The 17,075-nt window shown below is 37.6% G+C and overlaps 1 long non-coding RNA gene across 1 annotated transcript in view; it reads left to right on the top strand.

Annotated features, from left to right (window-relative positions):
- The first annotated feature begins 30 nt into the window (after positions 1–30).
- Positions 31–17,075, top strand: part of LOC116420147 — a 162,141-nt gene continuing 145,096 nt past the window's right edge. Inside the window, exon 1 of the long non-coding RNA XR_004230421.1 lies at positions 31–261. This is a non-coding gene — a long non-coding RNA (uncharacterized LOC116420147). The remainder of the gene's footprint in view (positions 262–17,075) is intronic.

The raw sequence follows: 17,075 nt of genomic DNA, 5'->3' as shown, positions 1-17,075 counted from the left end.
CGACTCCCGAGACGCGGCGCGGCGCGCCCAACAGTCAGAGTCCCAGCGCCTACGGCGCGCGCGCGCGGCCCCACCCTCCAGGCCGGCCGCCCATTGGCCGCGGCGCCGCCCGGCGTCATGACGTCAGCGCAGCCCCTTCAGGTGCGTCTCCAGCCCTTGTCCCAGCCTCCCGCCCCTGCATCCTCACCTGCCCGGAAGTCTTCCTCTCCGGGGCCGGCATCCTTGGTCAAGCTGGCCAGCTCCTGTCCTCATCATCGCCAAGTACCTAATCATTAATTGCCTTAGGAAGGAGCGGGGGGGGGGGGGGCGGGAAGGCCGCGTCCCTCTTCCCAGCTCCATCCCCTCGTTCGTTAGTGAGCTTATTTGTATAACGATAAGAATTCAAAATGTCATTATTTTTTATTATATTATTATAGAACATTAAATAATATTCAACGAATATTATTTAGCATTCTACATTACCCATTATGCTTTGAGGATGTCTTCTTGAGAGGTCAGAAAATATACTGGGAATTACTTAATATCTAACAGCCATAACGAAATATTGGGGCAGTTATACATTTATTACTTCATATGAATAATGTGCTACAAGAACCTTCGCCTAAAAGGAGAAACTTTGGGCAGAATGGGGAGCGGAGAGCGCGACAAAGAGAGCCGTGATGCGTAATAATAGAGGCACCCATTTAAGGGCTTCCTGGGGTCTCCTGAGGAACTTGAGTTGCCCAACGGAAGGAAGGGTCCTCAATCTGATTAACAAATCAAAGATCCCCTACTTCGTCTACTAAATTTTGTAAAGTTTTGTAAAATAGACATCGTAACCCAATAAGGCTGATGAGAAGCGTGTATGTGTGTGTGTATATGTGTATTTGTGTATGTATGTGTGTGGATGTGTAGAAATTCACATATTTTATGGCTACGTATGCATATCTATGTCCATGTACATACACATGTATATTTTTGTATGTACATATGTATATAACTATATATAATGTACATATTAATATATAAACGTAATTATTTCCGCTGTATAAAAGTCACTATTACCATTACTCGTGGCCATTTTTGCCTTAAGATTTCAGCTGATAAAGAGGAAAGCCCAATCCAGTCCATAGACAAAGAGCAAAGGCAAATGAACTCAAGATAAGGAGGCTGGAAAGTTAACCTGGAGGAAATATTAACTACTTCACCAATTCCTCAGTACCTAAAGGGATAGGGTGGAAAAACAAAATCAGTGTACATATTTATTAGGTTCTTTGGGCTTGTAATGTTTTTTTGGGGAAATTCCTCATTCTAGATAACGGGAGGTTGTTTTTGAAAGAACAATGTTATTTCGATTATAATTTAGTTCAATCCCATTTGAATCACTATATATTATTCTGACTATATGACTATATCTTCATTTTCCCTCCCCCCCCCCCACCTTGACAGAAACCATTACAGACAATGTGTGATGTAATGAAAATAATTCAGAGTAAGAAAATGAGCGTTTCAGTTCTGGTTTTGGGACTTGCTCTACCACCTTATACGTCAAATCGCTTTACCTATGTCATTCCCAATTTCCTCATCTATAAAATGGGTATATCTTCTCTACCAAACTCTCAAGGTTGCTGAGAAGATTTAGTGAGAGGGTGGATAGGAAAGTATTTTGTAACTATAAATTGATAGACAGTTGTCATTTCATGACTTTATGTAACATGTTGCAGGTTACATTTTAACTTTTTTTTGTTTTTCATCATCTCTTAGTATGAATGAACCCCACATCATATTGGAGAAGGGGCCATTACCCTCAACCCCACCTAACAGGGCAGCATATCCTAGCCACATGGCAGCAGAATTTTCCAAAGCAACTTCCTTGACCTCCTGTCCTCCCCTTACATTTCATCAGTTGATCAGCCCACATTTGTATAGTTGTGTGGCAAGAAGATCCATCTCTCAAGTCTAAAGCTATTCTGGTGGGGCTCTCCCCAGAAAACAGGCTAATGATAGGGTGTGACAGGCTGTGGGTGTTTGGAGGGCATGAATCCAGCCTCTCAAACTGATTTTCTTTAAGAACTTCACCCTATTCCAGGCAGATCCCACAGGGAGCTGGCTTTGACTTGAATTCATCTTCATGGGGTCTTATATTAATGGCTCCCTATCTCAACCACCTAAAAAGGCAGGGAGGGTAGTCCCCAGACAGAGGCTCTAATAAATTTACTTGAATATACCTATAGCACTCAGCTGTGGAAAGTATCTAGACCAAGCCATCAGGAATCATTATTCTGGTGACTCATCAGATATTTGTTTGAACTTCTGCAATCCTTCCAGATCTTTTTGAAGAAGGTATAAGAAGGCCCTTAGGTAACAGAATTACCTTCCAGCTAGAATTTAGTCATAAGAAAATTCTGGGGAATTTTTGCCACCAGTGAAGCTCCTAAATCTCTTCCTCATATTAATTACTGCTCCTTTCTCATGACTCCAATCTCAGTGGAACTAGAATCTCTGGAAACAGAACCTCTGGGTCAAAGATTATGGTGTTAATCTAGTCGTGAGGTACCACTACTAGACCCATAGGGGTTGGAATAACAAAATATTCCCTGTTCTGCACTCAAGTATGCAGCTGATCTCAAATGAGAGCAAGCTTCCTTTTATTCTGTTCATTGGCTCATAATTTGCTCATGCTCCAGGCATCCTCATGCTCCAGAGAAAAGGAGTTAAAGGGACTAGAGGGTTAAAAAAAAAAAAAAATACAATATGAATGCATTAGGGGACAGGTCACTTATTTAGAGATACACAGCTAAAAGCAATAAAGCAAAAAAGCAGCTCACAAGTTCACATTATCACAGTATGATTCACTGACTTTTGCCTACTGTCACAATTTGTGTGGAGGATATTACTCAAGCTTCATTATAGATGTAAAGCACTTTGGAGGATTTCTGATAAGGCATTTTGCATATACCTTATCCTCTCCGAATCCTGACCTTTTTTGAACTATCTGCTTACAGATCTTTCATTTACCACTAACAATTGTTCATACATCTCTAGCAACCTGATGCTAACTATATGGCTTTTCTTATTGGACCCTGAACTTGCTTTCAAACTCGTTTGCCTACAATCCTGGCTATATCCACTTAGAGATTAGTACTTGTTTAACCTCCTCAGGAAAGGAAAATCCAAAACTGAAAAGACAAGTAGGGGCCTAAGTACAAGTTTACATAGTTGAGTTTCTATGGGGAAGTGAGGAGAGAAAGAGTGCTCTTCATTCCCTAGCTCCCTTTCTTGGACTTCTTTGCTCTCTAGAAGGATATAGCCAACAAAGTCATGCTAAACGGTTTTGTTTTGTTTTGTTTTTAACAGATGTAGCACCCAACCTTTTTGGGTCTTGTCACAAGCAGGGGAATAACCAAAGAACCATTCAGGATTTATTATGACATTAAAATACAAAATCTTTTTAGTGCTAGGTCCCATGTGGCCAGAAACAGCTAAAGAAGTTAATCATCTTTCTATGAACTGATGAAAAGTGAAACGAGTAGAACCATATTATATACACTAGTAGCAATATTGTAGAGTGATCAATTGTGAATGACTTAACTATTCTCAGGAATACAATGATCCAAGACAAATCCAAAGGATTCATGATGAAAAATGCTAAGGTCTCCAGAAAAAGAACTGATAGTCTGAATGTTCATCAAAGCATACTTTTGTAATTTCATTATTTTTTTCATTTTTATCTATATTTTCTTTCACAACGTAACTAAAATAAAAATATGTTTTGCATCAGTTTTGACTGCACATGTATAACATCAAATTGCCTTCTCAATAGAGAGGGAAGAAAAGAAAGAATTTTGAAAAGAATTTTTTAAGTTGTTAAAATTATTTTTTACAGGTGATTGGGAACAAATATTAAATATGTATGTTCATATATTTAAGAAGTTCATCATCCCTCAAAATCCCAAGCAATGAGTCATCATGCCCTTGGAGGCCAATTCAAGTTCCTTGCATTATATTAATTCATTATTATTAATGTTGATCAAACAACTTTAGCAAGCTAGACATCATACAGAATATCTAAGGGGATCCCTGCTATAATCAAGCTTACACCTTTCCTGAGGAGAAGAAACAAATCTTTGCATTATGGTGCAATGCACTTAATACATTGAGAAGAATTCAAAATGTTATTATTTTTTATTATATTATTATAGAATATTAAATAATATTCAGCGAATATTATTTAGCATTCTACATTACCCATTATGCTTTGAGGATGTCTTCTTGAGAGGTCAGAAAATATACTGGGAATTACTTAATACCTAACAGCCATTAGAAATACAGAATCTTGCCTCTTGAAAATTTCCAGAAGTGTATTATCTTACAGAAGATCATCTACCCTACATCTAAAGACCTCTACTGGGGCCCATTAGTTCCCAATGTAGCCGATTTCTCTCTTGAAAAGAGTAATGTTTCCTCCTTACAGCAAGCTTAAATTTGCTTCTTTTTTTTTTTTTTTTTTTTTTCATCTCCACAAAATCTTTTTTTTTTTTTTTTTTTTTTTTTAATTTAATAGCCTTTTATTTACAGGATATATACATGGTAACTTCACAGCATTAACAATTGCCAAACCTCTTGTTCCAATTTTTCACCTCTTACCCCACCCCTCCCTAAATGGCAGGATGACCAGTAGATGTTAAATATATTAAAATATAACTTAGATACATAATAAGTATACATGACCAAAACATTATTGTGCTGTACAAAAGAATCAGACTCTGAATTATTGTACAATTAGCTTGTGAAGGAAATCAAAAATGCAGGTGTGCATAAATATAGGGATTGGGAATTCAATGTAATGGTTTTAGTCATCCCCAGAGTTCTTTTCTGGGTATAGCTGGTTCAGTTCATTACTGCTCCATTAGAAATGATTTGGTTGATCTTGTTGCTGAGGATGGCCTGATCCATCAGAACTGGTCATCATCTAGTATTGTTGTTGAAGTATATAATGATCTCCTGGTCCTGCTCATTTCACTCAGCATCAGTTCGTGTAAGTCTCTCCAGGCCTTTCTGAAATCATCCTGTTGGTCATTTCTTACAGAACAGTAATATTCCATAATTTTCATATACCACAATTTATTCAGCCATTCTCCAACTGATGGACATCCATTCAGTTTCCAGTTTCTAGCCACTACAAAAAGGGCTGCCACAAACATTCGTGCACATACAGGTCCCTTTCCCTTCTTTATAATCTCTTTGGGATATAATCCCAGTAGTAACACTGCTGGATCAAAGGGTATGCACAGTTTGATAACTTTTTGAGCATAGTTCCAAACTACTCTCCAAAATGGTTGGATTCGTTCACAACTCCACCAACAATGAATCAATGTCCCAGTTTTCCCACATCCCCTCCAACAATCATCACTTAAATTTGCTTCTATACAATATTCATCCAGTTCAACTAGTTTCACCCTTTGAGACTAGTCAGAACTAATCTAATCACAGTTCTCAAAATTAGAATGGTTGAAACATTTAAATTGGAGAAGAGATTTAAGGGGATGGATCTTATTGCTGATTCCATACATGTTAAGAATTAGTGTGAATAGGTGGGATAATGTTTATTCTGCTTGACTCCTGAGGAAGAAGTAGGAGTGAGTTTTAGGAAAGATTTTAGTTCAGCCTACCAGTGAACTTCCTAACACTTAGAACTGTCTGAAAATGGAATTGGTCATCTCTTGAAGTAATTAATCTTGGAACCCTATCACTAGAGGTGTTCAAGCCAAGTTTGGACAAGCACTTGTCCTGTTTATTGTAAGAGGCACAGGGCTGAATTAGGTGACTCCTTCCATTCTATCATTGTTGTTCTGCCTTTGTTCTCAAAGAGAATCATTGACTTCACAAGCATGATGTCTTGACTTACGTGTGAGGCAGAGCTTTCCAAAGCCACTTCTCATCACAATCCAGTGTCAAGACAAAGGTCAAGAGGACTGGCCATGGCCCGGGATGATTCTATGTAAAAGAGGTGCTAATCTAATTCCAAGTCTTTGTGAGGTATCAGAGTCCAGTGTGCAAAGATACTAAGATACTAAGCTAATAAAGATATCGGAATAGTTTACGACTGCTTTAAGGTTATGGAGAAAAATTAAATAACATCTTTGTCTTTCCTTTGTCTTATTCCCCTTTTCCCATTTCTGCTAGTTGTCTGGTTTTGTAGATCACAGATGAAGGACTGTGGAAGAAATTTCTGCTTTAAGCCACACCAGGATCTCAGGGTCATGGACATTTTCCTTAGTGTATAGAAACAATGGCATTCTCTATAGTCTGAACCAAGGTGAGATAGCAGATTCTGATTTGGTCCAAAATACTAGAAGCCATATAATTAGAAAAAGCAGATTCCAACAGGAATGTGGGAATGGAAGATGCTAAAGGGAGGCAGAAAATAGTCAGAACACTATATGAATCTGAATTATCATGAAGAATGACTATTATTAAAGACTGTTCCCTTTAACAGACAGGTCAGGAAAATATTGCCTTGTTATGTGGCAAAGGTGGCAGCCATATTTTGTTTTGTTTTGTTTTCAATTTCAGATAAAGTCTTGAGTTTCATAAGGAGGAAGTCAATTTGTAGGGACAACTCTGAGTCATGGATATAACTTTATTATTGAAGATTACTCCCTTTAACAGACAGCTCAGGAAAATATTGCCTTGCCATGTGGCAAAGGTGGCAGCTTCACACTTTGTCATTTGGTTTTTGTTTTGTTCAATTTAAGATAAAGTTTTGAGTTTCTTAAGGAGGAAGTCAAATGTAGGGACAACTCTGAGTCATGAATATAAGGTGCAAACTTAGACATTTTTTTAGGCTAGTTACTACAAGTGTTTGGCTTTAGAGTAGTTTGCCACTCCCTTGATCTACCTTTCCCAACCAGTTTTTAATATGAGAACCATATACCAAAATGATTTCTAATCTTATCAACGAACCAACACTTTGTAAATAAGCAAAGTTTGTTAATAAGCATATTGAGAAGGAAGGGAATTCAAATTTACATAGTGCCTACTGTGCTAGGAACTTGAGTTAAATGCTGTACAAAGATGAACTCATTTAATCCTTACCCCTATCCTATGAGATAGGTGCTTTGTTATCCCCATTTTACATGAGAGGAAACTGAAGTAAACAGATTAAATGACTTAATCTGTTGATTTCATCTTTGCAATATCTTTCAATTCAGTCTCTTCTCACCCTGTCACTACCATTCCTCCAGTGGAAGTCCTGACTGTCTCATACCTGAGCTATTGTAAAAACTGGCTGGGGAGTGCCTGCTTCAAGCATCTCCCCACTCCCATCCATCTCCCAGCTACTAAAGTGATTTTCCTAAAGCACAAGTCCAAACATATTACCTTTATACTTAATAAAACTCCAGTGACACCCTACTGTCAAATATAAAATGCTCTGGCATTCATATTTGGAATTGGATCAGTTTTAACTCCAGTGCAGCTCAGAACTCCTGAACACAAGTGATCCACCAGCCTCAGCCTCCCTCCTAAAGACATCTACCCCCTCCTCAGCCACATGCAACCTTACTCTCCCTCTCCTACACCTTCAGTTTACTTAGACCAGTGGTTCTCAAACTTTAGTTATCAGTATCTTTACATTGTTAAAAATGACTGAGGATCTGTCCAAAAAGTTTTTGTTTATGTAGATTATATTTACCATATTAGAAATAAAAACTAATTTTGAATTTGTAGATCCTCCAAAAGGATTTCAGAGATTCCCAGAATTCTTTGAACCACACTTTGAAAACCACTATAGACCTTATGCCCCACTATGTTCTCTTTGATCAAGTAAGAGTGGTCTCCTGACTGTTCCAGGAACAAGATCCTCCATCTCTATGTTCCAGACATTTTCTGTCTGTCTTCCGTGCCCGGATTACTCTCCCTCTTCCACTCCACCTACTGATCTCTCCAGCTACCTATAGGTCTCAACTAAAATCTCTTCTTTTACTGGAAACCTATCCCAAAGCTCTAAGTCCGAATGCCTTCCATCTGTTAAATTATTTTTACTTATGCTGGATTTTGTATATGTTTGTTTGTTGGCTTCCTCATTCGATTGTAAATTTCTTGAGAGAAGGAACTGTTTTTTTTTTTATATCCTTGCACTCAGCATCTTACCTGCCATGTAATAGGTACCTAAAAAATGTCTGTTGATGGATTAACTTGTCTAGGGTCACTCAGTGTCTGAGGCCAGATTAAAACTCAGGTATTAATAGTCTACCCAAGTGATATTCCCACAAAGCCCTTATACATCCGTACTAAAACACATAAAATTCTTTTTTTTTTGTTTTTTGGAGACTAGGTCGATCCATCTCAATCAGGTGAAAAGCTGAAAATAGCTGATGGGCTCAATCCTAGAACTTTTTGCCATGAAAGCTTCAACATGTTTCATCTCTCGGATGTGGGCCAATTTGTCCCTTCCGAGGCAGGCTGCTGGCCCTTCCCTCCTGGCTCTAATCATGTTTTTGGACACCTGATCAGTTTTTAGCTCCCGTGAAGCTCAGAACTCCTGAACTCAAGTAATTCAAAAGCCTCAGCCTCCCTGGTAGTGGGTCTTATAGATGTATGTTCCGCTCCCCAGCTACATGCAATTCTTACCCTTCCCCAAAGACACATTAGATAAATGAAAAATACAGAGAAGTACAGTGAAAATTTTCAGGATCTTTAAAAGAAAAATCACGTTTTAAAAAGCATCAAGGCTTAATAGTTTGGGAGGAAAGCTTAAAATGTATAAAAGTGTGTGGTCAGGGATCACTAACAGGCTCAGGAGGTGGTACATAACTGTCATGGGCAAGATGCAATCTATTATAAACAAGGGATTTTATTTTTGTGATTTTTTTTTTTTTCTGAGGCATTTGGGGTTAACTGACTTGCTTAAGTTCACACAGCTAGGGAATGTTAAGTATCTGAGGTCAGATTTGAACTCAGGTTCCTTTGACTTCAGGGCTGGTGCTCTATCCACTATTAACTGTCCCTAACTGAGAGATTTTAAAGGAAACTATATAAAGAATGTCAAAGAAATGCTTATGAAAAAGCATGTGTGCTGGTTGTATTTGACAGTGAGCCATAGCTAGTGGATACCCTATACTCTATTCTCGTTATCATGGGATCAGCTGGACAACCCCTGGTATATTGACAGACTTGTGGAAGAACTTGACCAAGAGCTGCTTACAATGTGCTGGCAGGGGAGCTTTTGATCTCCATGTCTGGAAGGAATGACCTCATCACGGATATCTTAGATCTATTTGAATGTGGGTAGAATGACCCGGGAGTCAGTGTGTTCATGGGAAAAGTGCTGGTCTCGAGGGCCAGAGATCTTTCTGGTCATACTAACCCTGCCACTGTTACTTGCAATGTGACCATACTTGATGTCCCAGACCCTGTTTCCTGATCTGTAAAATAAATAGAGAGAAGTCATTCCCTTTACTTCACAAGACTGTTGGGAGCAAAGCATTCTGCAAACTGGCAAGTCCTATCCATATATAAATTATTATTCATCAAATCCTGGAGTCCTAGGACTGGCAACCCTCAGAATTTGAAAACAAATTTTAGAACAAATAAAAAGCTCTTTTGAGCAGAGTGTGTTGTAAAATTGTAAAAATTCAATCCCATGAAAGAAGTTAATAAGATGAAAATAGAAATTGAGACTCCTGGGTTGGTTTTGGCATTTCTTATGAATCGGTCAAGTTATAAAGCAAGAATCTCTGAGTTGAAAGTAGTGGACTTTTAATCTTTTGAGACTGATGTAATGGAAGGGAATCATGCTTTAATATAAAATGTCCCTAGTTGCTTCTGGAGGGGTCTGAGAGCTTATAGATTGGTCACTATGAACCCTTGATTCCCCAAATTCCAGCACAGGCTAGCTTTGAGAAATGAAATCACAAGAAGTATAGATTAAAAAGCAAAAATGACTTCTCTGTGCAATTTGACTGCAAAATTTTGAATTTTAGATCATGAAAGCATTTTGGAAATTATCTACTTCATTTATTATAGATGAGGAAATAGAGGCCAGAAAAAGGAAGTAAGTTGCCTAAGATGACACAATTAGCTTAGTTTGATCTAGCATCAGAACTCAGGTTTCCTGGATGCTAAAAGCCAGGAAGATGCCTCTTCCTGAATTCACACTTATTAGCTGGGCAAGTCACTTAGCCCTTTTTGCCTCAATTTCCTCATCTGTAAAATATTTTGGAGAAGGAAATAGCAAACCACTCCAATATCTTTCCTGAGAAAGTGGGATCACAAAGAGTCAGACATGACTGAAAAACGACTCAACAGTAATAAAAGAACAGTGCTTTTTCCATTTGTGAGAATTAAAGATGAAGTGCTTCTCTCTCTCCAAGGCTCAACTTCCTCCTTATTCCTAAATCCCAGGACTTTGTACTCTCAAGATATGACTCCTCACTCTTCCATAAACACATAATTAATTGAAAGGAAGCTATGTCAGAGAAAGAAAATAAGGTTTATTTCATAGGGAATATAGATCATAAGGAAATGACCTGAAAAATGTAATTACAATGATCAATTTTTAATTATTTTTTTTTAATTTTTCCCAGTTACATGTAAAACATTTTTTTGGTTATCCATATGCATTCATTTTTTTAAAAATATATTTCCTTATGTCAGGAGAAAAAAATCAGAACAAAAAGGAAAAATCATGAGAGAGAAAAAAAAAACAGAAGAAAAAGAAAAAAAAAAGTGAATGTAGTATGTATTGATTTACATTCAGTCTCCCTAGTTCTCTCTCTGGATTCGGATGTTTATTGGGATTGTCTTGGACTATTGAACTGCTGAGAATCACATCTATCTTCTTTTTTTTTTTTTTTTTTTTTTTTTTTTTTTTTTTTAATTTAATAGCCTTTAATTTACAGGATATATACATGGGTAACTTTACAGCATTAACAATTGCCAAACCTCTTGTTCCAATTTTTCACCTCTTACCCCCCCCCCCTCCCCTAAATGGCAGGATGACCAGTAGATGTTAAATATATTAAAATATAACTTAGATACACAATAAGTATACATGACCAAAACATTATTTTGCTGTACAAAAAGAATCAGACTCTGAATTATTGTACAATTAGCTTGTGAAGGAAATCAAAGATGCAGGTGTGCATAAATATAGGGACTGGGAATTCAATGTAATGGTTTTTAGTCATCTCCCAGAGTTCTTTTTCTGGGTATAGCTAGTTCAGTTCATTACTGCTCCATTAGAAATGATTTGGTTGATCTCGTTGCTGAGGATGGCCAGGTCCATCAGAACTGGTCATCATATAGTATTGTTGTTGAAGTATATAATGATCTCCTGGTCCTGCTCATTTCACTCAGCATCAGTTCGTGTAAGTCTCTCCAGGCCTTTCTGAAATCATCCTGTTGGTCATTTCTTACAGAACAGTAATATTCCATAATTTTCATATACCACAATTTATTCAGCCATTCTCCAACTGATGGACATCCATTCAGTTTCCAGTTTCTAGCCACTACAAAAAGGGCTGCCACAAACATTCGTGCACATACAGGTCCCTTTCCCTTCTTTATAATCTCTTTGGGATATAATCCCAGTAGTAACACTGCTGGATCAAAGGGTATGCACAGTTTGATAACTTTTTGAGCATAGTTCCAAACTACTCTCCAAAATGGTTGGATTCGTTCACAACTCCACCAACAATGAATCAATGTCCCAGTTTTCCCACATCCCCTCCAACAATCATCATTATTTTTTCCTGTCATCTTAGCCAATCTGACAGGTGTGTAGTGGTATCTTAGAGTTGTCTTAATTTGCATTTCTCTGATTAATAATGACTTGGAGCATCTTTTCATATGACTAGAAATAGTTTCAATTTCTTCATCTGAGAATTGTCTGTTCATATCCTTTGACCATTTTTCAATTGGAGAATGGCTTGATTTTTTATAAATTAGAGTTAATTCTCTATATATTTTGGAAATGAGGCCTTTATCAGAACCTTTGACTGTAAAAATATTTTCCCAGTTTATTGCTTCCCTTCTAATCTTGTCTGCATTAGTTTTGTTTGTACAAAAACTTTTCAGTTTGGTATAATCGAAATTTTCTATTTTGTGATCAGTAATGATCTCTAGTTCTGCTTTGGTCATAAAGACCTTCCCCTTCCACAGGTCTGAGAGGTAAACTATCCTATGTTCCTCTAATTTATTAATAATTTCATTCTTTATGCCTAGGTCATGAACCCATTTTGACCTTATCTTGGTGTACGGCGTTAAGTATGGATCAATGCCTAGTTTCTGCCATATTAGTTTCCAATTTTCCCAGCAATTTTTATCAAACAGTAAGTTCTTATCCCAAAAGCTGGGATCTTTGGGTTTGTCAAAGACTAGGTTGCTATATTTGTTGACTGTTTTATCCCTTGAACCTAATCTATTCCACTGATCAACTAATCTATTCCTTAGCCAATACCAAATAGTTTTGGTAACTGCTGCTCTATAATATAATTTTAGATCTGGTACAGCTAAGCCACCATCATTTGATTTTTTTTTCATTAATTCCCTTGAAATTCTTGACCTTTTGTTTTTCCATATGAACTTTGTTGTTATTTTTTCTAGGTCATTAAAATAGTTTTTTGGGAGTCTGATTGGTATAGCGCTAAATAAATAGATTAGTTTAGGTAATATTGTCATCTTTATTATATTTGCTCGCCCTATCCAAGAGCATTTAATATTTTTCCAATTGGTTAGATCAGACTTAATTTGTGTGAAAAGTGGTCTGTAATTTTGCTCATAAAGTTTCTGATTTTCCCTTGGCAGATAGATTCCTAAATATTTTATATTATCAGTAGTTACTTTAAATGGAATTTCTCTTTGTAACTCTGACTGTTGGATTTTGTTAGTGATATATAAGAATGCTGATGACTTATGTGGGTTTATTTTATAACCAGCAACTTTGCTAAAGTTGTGGATTATTTCTAATAACTTTTTAGCAGAATCTCTGGGGTTCTCTAAGTATACCATCATGTCATCGGCAAAGAGTGATAATTTGGCTTCCTCATTGCCTATTCTTATTCCTTTAATCTCTTTCTCAGCTCTTATTGCTATAGCTAGCGTTTCTAATACAATATTAAATAGTAACGGTGATAGTGGGCAACCTTGTTTCACTCCAGATCTTATTGGGAATGGGTTGCAGTTTGTCTCCATTACATATGATGCTTACTGATGGTTTTAAATAGATGCTGCTGATTATTTTAAGGAAAAGTCCATTTATTCCTATACTCTCAAGTGTTTTTAATAGGAATGGAATCACATCTATCTTAATTGATTGTCACATAAACTTGTTTTGTACAGTGTTTTACTGGTTCTGCTTGTTTTGCTCAGGATCAGTTCATGTAAATCTTCCCAGACCTTTCTAAAATCAGCTTATTCATCATTTTTTATACAACAATAATATTCCATTATTTTCATATACCATAATTTAATCAGCCATTCCCCAGTTGATGAGCAATCGCTCATTTTCCAATTTTTTGACTATCCAAGTTTAGAAGAGAATTAAGGAAATGCACCTTCTTCCCTTAGAGGGAGGGAAAGATTACTGCATATGTATTAGTTAGCATGAGGAGTATGAGAAATTAGGTTTCCACAGATATTGTCAAAAGAGGATGAAATACCTTGTTAAGATATCTCCAACCAATTATGGTGTGGGTCAAGGAACTGGCTAAACAACAAAGTACCTGATAAAGGGACCCGGGTTTAAACTGACCCAAACCAGCTAGGGCTAATGACAGGGTATTAAGGAGGGTTGTAACTGGGATTGTAAATTCAACCAATCCGAACCTTGAAGGGAGGGGCAAGGAACTGAATCTCTTCATTCAGTGTTTGGTGTGTCTCATCCCGAAATAGACCACTTCTCAGGAGAACTATTGAATAAAAGATTCTTCTTTCACTCTAAAAGAGCATTAGTTGTAACACCACTCCGGAACTAACTTGCAACTGGGGAAATAGTGGACAGTGGCAGTTTGTCCAGGGCTTACTCCCCAATCCTGCTGAGTTCCATGGGATTTTGGGGTAACAGTCTTGCTGAACTGTTTTTCCCCCTCTCTTTTTATCTTTCCTACAGAAGAAGGTTTGCTGAGGAGGGATGAGAAAAGGGCTAATAAGGTATAAATCATTGTAATACAGGACAGAATATTGGTACCATAATTAGAACTACACAGTGTTAAGGACTTTTCAAAGTGGGAGGTATTATATCTAGAATAAGGAGCCTTTCATGAAGGGCAGTCCATGGCTTGTTTGGAGAATAACAAGTAGTTCCTTCTGGCTGGCATACTGAGTACTTTTGGGATGAGGCTAGACCCCTAGATCTTTAATAGAGCAAGATTTCAGAGAGTGACACAGTCAAGAGAAAACCTGAATTTTACTACCTAAGCTGCTCCCTGGGGCAGGCAGGGAGGAGCACTGATTATCTTGATTTTTTTTTTTTTTTTAATCTTACTTGGGTCTTATATGTAGACTTTTATTGCAGTCCCATACTCTTAATTGAATCCTCTGATAGAATCTTAGCTTAATTCTTTACATTGACAAAACCATTATAACCCTACCCAATTTATTGTATCCAATCAGAAAGCCAAGTCATGGGGGCAACCCCCAAGTTTCCTATAAAAGAACTTAACTGCAGCTCACTAATTCACTAAACTTCTTTAGGAATTTAGCCCACCAATTAAAGCCATTTGCCATGCCCCAATAGCATCTTTCCCCTAATGATATCTTCCTCCCCTCAATGGAGTCTTCCTCCTGGTTAAATTGTGTGTTCTACTAGGGAACTTAGCTTTTACCTTTCCTCTTGTTAACTGTTAAAACTGCTTTTCCTTGCTGAAAACCCTTATGGATTTAGCTGCTCTTAGCAGCATAATAAAATCGTTGCCTCTTGATTTGGAGAAGGTTCTTTTGAGACAACCCATGACATTAGTCTGTAACCCCAATATACTTGGGAGTGAAACCCCCTCTTCCCAACATTTGGTGCCTAAGCCCCATCATTTTGGTGGCCCTCTATTGGAAAGTCTGGCTGCACCCCAAAACCCCATCACTAGGGAATAACAGAAGCCAATGATGGAAAGGTAGATGGGAATCAGAATTGTTGAGAAATTTTGAATGCTGGGCTAAGATGTTTGGAAATATTAGGTACTCAATTACTTGATGAATTAATTTAAAATGAAATTATTTGGCCAGCCATCATTAGTCACTGAAACTTCTTGAACAGGAGTCTGCCATGATTAGATTGCAGTTTAAGAGTCTAGCAGTTACATTTTAGGAGACAGGGAAAGCAGCAGTGCAGTAGTTTAGGAGAGGAGATGAAGGCCTGAATTAAGCTGAGATGATGATGATTAGAAGTTATAGGGCCTAACAACAGATTAGGGAAAAAGGAGGAGTCAAAGATGACTTCAAAATTTGGTTCTTGATAACTAGAACAAAGGTGTTAAAACAGAAAAAGGGAATGAATGGAGTTTGATTTCAGAAGGGAAAAATGGAGTTTGTTTTTAGATGCGTTGAGTTTCATGTGTAATCAAGGGATCAAAATGGAAATATTTAGCTGGCAGTTGGAAAGATGGAAGCTGTTGACTAGAGTTATGAAGTGGTCTCAGTAAGGAAACTCCATTATTGGCTATCACTAACCAAATCGCTCTCTTAAGGTTATATGTTATAGAGAAGGTACAGATCTGAACTTGGTAGGAGTTCCCTCAAAGGGGAATTCTAATATATATTAATATAACAAAGAAATCACAGGGTTAGTCCCTATTCCCATCCACATCATGGTTTACAAAGCACTTCATCACCTAAGCAAAAGGCAGCAAACACATGATTTTGGTCTTGGGAGAGAAAGGAAGTTGTATATAATTGGGGCTACCTTTATTTCTTTTTCTGTCCCCCTCAAAAAACTTTCATCTTTATTTAATTAGCACCAAGTTTGAGTTTTACAGGATCATATATCTTACCCCTTATCTTATCTATGAAAAAACTGAGGCACAGAGAGTTAAGTGACTTTGCCAGGATCACTTAAGTAGCAAACATATGAATCTAGATTTTTCGATTGATTTTAGGTCCACTTTTTCTACTGTACTATGCTATGTCCCCTAAGGGGGAAAGCCTTGCAAGGCAATAAAAATGTATTAAGGGCTTATTATATAATAGGCATATATACTCATTCTGGATTCTGAATTCATTATACTTCTGAATTGACTCTAACTATTCTGGAAGGCAGAGAAGATAATCAGTGAGAGAGAAGATAAATGAGAGAGAAGATGAAGAGACAAAGAACTTAGCTTTTCACAAAGACTTTCTTTTTCCTTTTGGAACCTATGGAGGTTTTCAGGTGAAGAGAAGAAGGACATGAAATTCACATGTCAAAAAGTCAAGGGATCAGTAAAAAAAAAAAAATAAATAAAGAAATCATAAGAACCAGAGGCACAGGAACCAAAGCTTAAGAAAAAAATGTTCTTTGGTAAACAGAACTGAACACTGAAAAGCAAATGCCATTCTTCTGGCTGTTTTCAGTGACAGCCTTTCCTAAGAGACCCGAAGGAAGCATGGAGCTGGGCCCACCGTGCCGTACAGGTTTCTCAAGTTTCAGTAAGCATCCTTCATTCTCTTTCCCCAGCCTCAGACAATAGATGACCACAGTAGCTTCTGAGTAACTTCCTAGAACGCCCGTCACTGGAAAATTGCTGACCATACATGGTGCCAACATAAACCCCGGACTTATCTCATTTTACATCTAAAGAAAACAAGTCAAGGCCCAGTGCTTCACCTCAGGGCACCCCACGGCAAACTTAGTTTTCTCTATACCTAGCCCTTAATTATAGAGCCTTGTAAAAAGATGCCTGAGGAGAACAAACCCAGTATTAACAAACAGCAGGCTCTCTCTAGCTAGATATGGGGAAACTGAGAAGGGTGATCTGTTGTATCTGAGAATGCCTCCTGCAGGAACACGTCTTTATTCCCTAATCTTTTAGTCTACCATTTCATTCTCCCAACATCACAGGAAATCCAGGAAGTAGGAGCCCTTTCTCCTCAAAAGTGCATATAATGGATATGCTGAAAAAACT

Source organism: Sarcophilus harrisii, chromosome 6 (assembly GCF_902635505.1).
Source record: "Sarcophilus harrisii chromosome 6, mSarHar1.11, whole genome shotgun sequence".
NCBI classification, from domain to species: domain Eukaryota; kingdom Metazoa; phylum Chordata; class Mammalia; order Dasyuromorphia; family Dasyuridae; genus Sarcophilus; species Sarcophilus harrisii.
The sequence above is the reverse complement of the archived record's forward strand: the minus strand, read 5'-3'. Positions and strand labels throughout refer to the sequence as shown.